General features: G+C 43.1%; 1 long non-coding RNA gene across 1 annotated transcript in view; it reads right to left on the reverse strand.

Moving 5' to 3' along the window:
- The window catches only part of LOC308460098, a 146,384-nt gene that overhangs the window by 13,420 nt on the left and 125,579 nt on the right, over positions 1-7,385 (reverse strand). The window lies entirely within an intron of this gene.

The raw sequence follows: 7,385 nt of genomic DNA on the forward strand, positions 1-7,385 counted from the left end.
GAGACACACTAGCAGTGTTCAGCTTCACGTGGTGCAAAGTTTCTCCTGCTGTAATCTGTTGGTAAAGGCACAACAGTAAGCTGAGCCACGTTTTTTTCCTGGTAAGCTGGAAAGCCTACTAATGGTTGAATTGGAAATTCAAAAGGTGTAAGGTGAAAAAAGGTAAAGGACCCCTGGACGATTAAGTCTAGTCAAAGGCGACTATGGGGTTGCGGTGCTCATCTCGCTTTCAGGCCGAGGGAGCCGGCGTTGGTCCACAGACAGCTTTCCAGATCATGTGGCCAGCATGACTAAACTGCTTCCGGTACAACAGAACACCAAGGCGGAAACCAGAGCACACGGAAAATGCTGTTTACCTTCCCACCACAGTGGTACCTAGTTATCTATTTGCACTGGCATGCTTTCAAACTGCTAGGTTGGCAAGAGCTGGGACAGGGCAACGGGAGCTCACCCCGTTGAAGGATTCGAACCGCCAACCTTCTGAGGCTCGGTGGTTTAGACCACAGCGCCACCCTTTGAAAAAGGTGTAACAGCATGGAGATAAACTGGTGGGCATCATTTTGAGGCACACAACTCTACCTGTCACAGAGTAGTTAAAGGCAGGGGAACACTGCCATCGTGCTAGTAATCAAAGCCCTCACCTAGGAACTGAACCTACTTGGGAGCAAGATTTTGCTGTTTGGCAATTTAGAGATAGCCCGTAAAGGCAGCCCCTAAAGAGTTGTTCGACAGTGCAACGGTCTTCCTTGGGAGGTTACAGACTCTCCTTCCTTGGAGGTTTTTAAGCAGAGGTTGGATGGTCATCTGTCATGGATGCTGTAGTTGAGATTCCTGCATTGCAGGGGGGTGGACCAGATGACCGTTGGGTCCCTTCCAGCTCTACAATTCTGTAAGCAACCAGTTACATTTGTCACGATGCATTTTAATGGCCAATGTATCCCTACAGCAATTTATAGGAACCAATGCACTCCAATGGCTACTTAGTGACATTATTATTATTGAAATAGAAAAATTCCTTCCTGTAGCACCTTAAAGACCAACTAAGTTAGTTCTTGGTATAAGCTTTCGTGTGCAAGCACACTTCTTCAGATACACTGAATTATTATTATTATTAAAGATTTTCTTGATTTACAAGTGTGCAATGTCTCTCTCTCGTATTCCCCCCCCCCCCATGTAACATTTTTACAAATCAGTTTCAGTTGTTGAGACATTAGGAAGAAAAGGGGAAAAGAGGTGGGGGGGAGGTGGGGTCGGATGGCGATGTTTTCTATTTTGCTTACTATATGTAGGGTTTGGTGTCAGCGTTCCTTGTGCAGGTTCTTTGCTGTTCGCTTGTGTTCCTTTGGTGGTGAGAGAGGTTGGGGTTGGCCTAGGGTGTGGTTGTTTGTTTGTGATTGGCTATGGTGATCTTTGTTTTCGTGCGTGAGTGAGGTGGGTGGGTGTTTTGGAGCAGGTTAGCCATATTGATTTGTATGCTGTTGGTGGATTCTTGTCATTGTCTTGTTGGGCTGTGTATGTGATAAAGGGGAGCCATACTGGGGTGAAGGTGTCTTTTTCTATTTGTCCCCATGTCAGTTTCAGTTTATTGGTTAATTTTTCTAGTAGGGCTGTTTCCCATACTATTTGGTACCATTGGTCCATGCTCACTCCTGACACGTCTCTCCACTGTCTGGCTATGATGCCTCCGGCTGCTGAAAGTAGGTGGGTTATGAGTTCTTTGTGGTGTAAGTGGGCATTATTGTCTTGGAAGATGTTTAGTAAGGTCAATTCTGGGGTGATTTCTAATACAGTGGTACCTCGCAAGACGAATGCCTCGCAAGACAAAAAACTCGCTAGACGAAAGGGTTTTTTGTTTTTTGAGCTGCTTCACAAGACGATTTTCCCTATGGGCTTGCTTCGCAAGACGGAAACGTCTTGCAAGTTTGTTTCCTTTTTCTTAACACCGTTAATACAGTTGCAACTTGACTTCGAGGAGCAACTCATAGAACGCGGTGTGGTAGCCTTTTTTGAGGTTTTTAAAGACTTTGGTGATTTTTGAAGCTTTTCCAAAACTTTCCCGACACCGTGCTTCGCAAGACGAAAAAAATCGCAAGACGACAAAACTCGCGGAACGAATTAATTTCGTCTTGCGAGGCACCACTGTACTTGCTTGGTTATTTTACTTATTTCTCGTATTTAGTGGCATTCTTTTTAGCAGGTCCCGAGTTCGAGCGGCTCACACTTCAGTATCCCAGGAAGCTCTGCAGATGGAGCCAGCAGGTAAAAAAGCACAGAATTGTCCCTAACACTACAGTCAATGGACACAGATCTCCATGTGGAAAATGGAATGGAGAGATGATGAATGGCTGGATATTTCAGGTCATGGAACAAGACAGATATAACACCCAGTTGGAAGGAAAAACAAACAGTGACATCACTAACAATTCTGGGAAGACAGTGGAACCTTGGTTTTCAAGCGTCTCGGAAGCCGAACGCCAAAAACCTGGAAGTAATTGAACAGCTTCCAAGGCATGTTTCTCCATTTTTTCAGTGGATTTTGCTGAGCACCCATTGATCCTCAGTTTTTGAACGTTTCGTAAGTTGAATGGTCTTCCAGAACGGATTGCGTTCAAAAACCGAGGTTCCATTGCAGTTCTAGGAAACAAGCAGGTATTGCAAAGTGGTTCAGTAGATGGGCACTAAAGAATAACTGTTGGAAGAAAGGAAAAGAAGCCGCAGAAAGGAAATAGAAGCAAGTTACGAGACAAGTCTTTTCAATTCCCATTTTGGACACAGCCAAATTCCATATCTGCAACAAATAAACACGATAACTTTGGTTGATTAGGAATTGCAATTCTTAAGAGCTGCATTATTAAGTTTAAATCTTATCTCTTAAAATGGAGATTCTATCCATACTCAATAGCTGGTTTATATATACAAGGATGATATCAAACTGACAGCTTTAAACTTATGCTTACCTGCATTTATCCGTAGGAAGTAACATGTGAACCAGAAGCAAGCACTTACCTGGTTATAAAAGACTGCCCAAATCTGAATATTAATCTCTTGGTGACCTGAAATGCTAACTGAGTTATATTTAATTAGGTACAACTTGTCTCCTGCCTCCCATGAATATGCAGGGATCTGGTGGCACTGCTGTTTGTGTAAACCAGTCTTGATATTCCAGCTGGGAGTTATGATGGCCCCATAGGAGGAAAATTCTAAGGATTGGTTCATGTTACCCTCCTAATGGGTAGAAAATGAACTGAAAGAGCTTAGAATATGTGATTTGGGACACACTAACTAGCTACCTTGAAAATTGTGCAAAAATGAACAAGAGCAAAGATTTTGAAAGAATAAACAACCAACTGCTGCTCTTGAACAAGTTTTTTGTGTGTGGTGTTGATCTGCATTTCATCTCCCACTGTTTTGGGAAGAATGCTTCTACAGCTGACACAAAAATATTTTACAACCACCAGATAGGCTATTTCTTATACTCTCTTAAGCTCCAAGGAGCTGCTGAAATCCTTGGTTTATTCCACGAGGCTTTTAGAGCAAAAGCAATTTAATGTTTCTGGGACAAACACTCTTTGCTCCACAGATGTTTCCTTTTATTGCTCCACTGGACACATGACAATGAAAACGTGGCGATAAGTGCGCAGCAACACATGGAAATTTCCACCAGCCGCAATGGCAACAGCTGCCATGGCAAAAGCCTGTTCAAGAATCAGACAGGAATTCCGGTTGGGTGTGCAGGCTGTTGCCTGTCTGGAGACCGTCTTCATGTATTTCTGTGCCAAGCAATGCATCTTGCCAACAAAGTGGGCACACCTCTCCTGGCAGTGCAGAACAGACAGTTCACCTCTGAGCCATTTAGCTTTGAGTGCAGTTCTTTAAACCGGAGCACAAATCAATCTGATGTCTTTTCCTGGGCCGGCGAGTCCCCTCTCCCATCATCAGTCCTTTGTCATTTATCAGTTCTTTTGGGACAGGAGCAAACTGGCTTTTGCCGTTTCACAAATCCACACTGGATCATTGTATTGTGTCAGTTCAATCGGCAGAGAAATGTATTAATCTAAGCAGAGGGGAACTGTTTACAATGTTTATTGACTTGAAAGAGGCTTTCGATTCCGTTTCAAGAAAGATACGGTGGGATTAAACTAGGATAGACATCCACAGACCAAAGTTTTCTTATTCGTGACTTGTATACTCAAACAACTGGTAAAGATGGGGCTGAGATCAAAGGCTTAGCCTGGTTGTCAAGAGCTTGGGAAGCACTGCTGAAAAGGTTCCCCACCCCAACCAAGATGTATGGGCCAAGGCAGAGATGGAGAACCTCAGGCTTGGAGGTCAAATTTCTATCTAGCCCACAGGACGCTCCCCAGGTTACACTCTCAATGGCCTGCTAAGTGTTTTGGCCAGGCTAAAATGGGCCCTTGAACTCTGACATTGCTGCTTGCTTCCCTAGGTGGAATATAGCAAAGGACATCTACCACCACTCCCATCATTCTGCCCAGACATTGAAGTCCAGTGCCGAGGGCCTTCTGGCTGTTCCCTCACTGCGAGAAGCCAAGTTACAGGGATCCAGGCAGAGGGCCTTGTCGGTAGTGGCACCCGCCCTGTGGAACGCCCTCCCACCAGATGTCAAAGAGAAAAACAACTACCAGACTTTTAGAAAACATCTGAAGGCAGCCCTGTTTAGGGAAGCTTTAATGTTTAATAGATTATTGTATTTTAATATTCTGTTGGAAGGACTTCCGGGGTGGCACCACCGGCAATGGCGGACTCCCTCTGAACTGGAGGGACTAGCTCCGCGGAAAACGGGTCTTCTCCGCTACGGCGAAGCGGGGACCCACTTAAAAATCACAGGCAGATGAAGCCTGTGACCATGGGACTCGGCGGGCACCTTTAGCGCCCCCCCCAACCCGCTAAGGAACCCACTAACGGGCTCCGAAGTGAAGAGGGGGAAGTGGCGCGGTGCTGTGAGTCAACTGCTATTTCCGTGGAGCGAAGCCGCATAGCTGTTGCCGGAGAGCGCTGCCTTTTTCCTGGGACAATTTGGACTTTAAAATAAGCACCCGTGAGTACTTAGACTTTGAACAATTGGACATCAAATAAGGACTTGCGAGTAGAAAAGAATCGGACTTTAAAAATTTACTTGAATTTGGTACGGAACGGGAAGGTCTAAACAGGAAGTCATCCTTCTGTTCTTTTGTAAACAGAATAAAGCAAAGGCAACTTAAACTAGAGCTCAGAAAATCGCTTTTAAAAGATTGGATTTCACCATTTAAAATTGTGGAACCCCCCTTCGACACCAGGAGAAGGGGGGGGGGATCTTTTTGGACTGTTTAAAGTGACTTTAAAGTGAAGTAACTTTCCTCCGTCCTGATCCTGGAGCGGGCTGTCAGGACTGACGTGTGAAGTTCATTAACCAAAGACAAGTGTTTTTGATAAATGGTTAAAAGAAGAGAAACCTAGTGATTCCACTGTTCCCTTTCGCATTTTAAAGGATTATATATGGACAAAGTATCTTAAAAAAGGAAACTTTGTTGCAAGAATAAATAGAAGTCTTCCCCCTAGGGGGAGTCTGTGAAATTGTAACTGTGAAACTGTAACTAACTCCAGGGAGTCGACAGCTGTTACAGATTACAACTGTGGGAACAAGTATCTGACCTTGTGGGACAATGTATTCAGAAGCCTTGTTGTATGCTCTCTATAAAACAAACGATCTACTGGAACAATTACACAAGAAGGTGAATTGGATGGTGACTTCGACTAGAAATTTTGAACAGGCAGTGGGAGACTTTGAACAGACAGTGGGAAAATATGTGGAGCCCACTCAGGATTTAAATCAGGAGTGTGTCTTGACAGAACAGGAGTTTTTGACATTAAATCAGGAGTGTGTTTTGACAGAACAGGCCCAACAGGAATATGATTTTTTGGATTTGACAAATGAACTTGGAAAAAGCCATATCTGGAAAGGAAAAGTTTGGCTTGGTTTGGAAATGGGGGGCTGGATTGACCCCCCTATGCTGGGATGTTCGGACTTTTCAAATATGGCAATGGGCCGTGAGATGTTTGGGACTGTGGGGGCTCTCAATTTTGGAGGGCCTTTGAAACATGCTTTTAAATACTACATGGAATTCATTGTTGAACATGGAAAAGGGGCTGATCTGTTGAGAAGGATTAAAAACATTGCCAAGCTGGAGTTACCACGAGCAAGAGACAAGGGAAAATACAGTTACAAATATGAAGAAGAGCCGCGGAAGGGTCATGGAAGAGACTTGAGGGCCTCGGACATAAGGTTGCCAGGTTAATGGGCTAGATTGACGGGAATAAGGACTGACAAAACCCAGAACCAGGAGGAAGGGACGCTGGATGAAGATTGGATCTGTTTATACATCTTTTTTCTACTATTAGAACTGTTTTATAAAATTGATGAATGATAGGAAAATGTTGGAATGAAAATACTTGGCTTTAGCAAAGATGTTTAAAGAATTTTGAAAGAATATTATGATTATGAGAAGTTGGTAAGGATAAGATTTAAGTTTTAAGTGTTAAGGTTTATTTTATTATAGAAAGATAAGGTCAAGGATTTGCTGGGATAATTAATAACTAGGATACAAAGAAAGGGAGGAGGAGGAGGTCTAAGAAAGAAGGTAATGACAGTTAAGGATTTGAAAATAATGAATTTGTTTTTAAATGTTTTTAAAGTTTTGTGATTTTTGCATTCTTCTTTTTTTCCTTTTTCCTGTCATTTTTTTCTCATTTGGAATTTTTTCTTATAACTATTTTTATTCTTTGTATTATCTTCTGCTTCTATTTTTTTTTTCCTTTGGTAACATTCTGAAAATCTCAATAAATATCTTTTTTTAAAAAAAATATTCTGTTGGAAGACACCCAGAGTGGCTGGGGAATCCAAGCCAGATGGGCGGGGTATAAATAATAAATTGTTGTTGTTGTTGTTAACGCATAAAGAAGCATTAATTGCTTTGCCCCCTTTTGTTTCTGGTCCTTCCCACTGCCAGCATTTGGCCCTGTGAATAGAGAAAGCAACCCCTGGAAAGTTTCCTCTCGCCCCTAGGGTAAGTGAATACAACCACATAGCGGTCAACTTTCAGAAAATAAGGGATCAGCAGCCTCACCTATTCCGGGGACAGTCTACGGGATATCTAACAATCCAGGATAGCAGTGGGAAGCAGCGGGAAACAGCGCTGGAATAAGGGAATTTCCCGCAAAAAAAGGGAAGGTTGACAGCTATGAAACCATTTTACAATCCATTGCTTGCTTTTACATTTCTATCAAGGCGTAGATTAGGGCTAGGCAATATCTGGTTTCCAGCACCAGATAATCATTGCAATATGCCAATATATCACAATATCCGAAATAAGGATGGAGCTACGCAG

This window comes from Podarcis pityusensis, assembly GCF_964106645.2.
Source record: "Podarcis pityusensis genome assembly, chromosome: 12".
NCBI classification, from domain to species: domain Eukaryota; kingdom Metazoa; phylum Chordata; class Lepidosauria; order Squamata; family Lacertidae; genus Podarcis; species Podarcis pityusensis.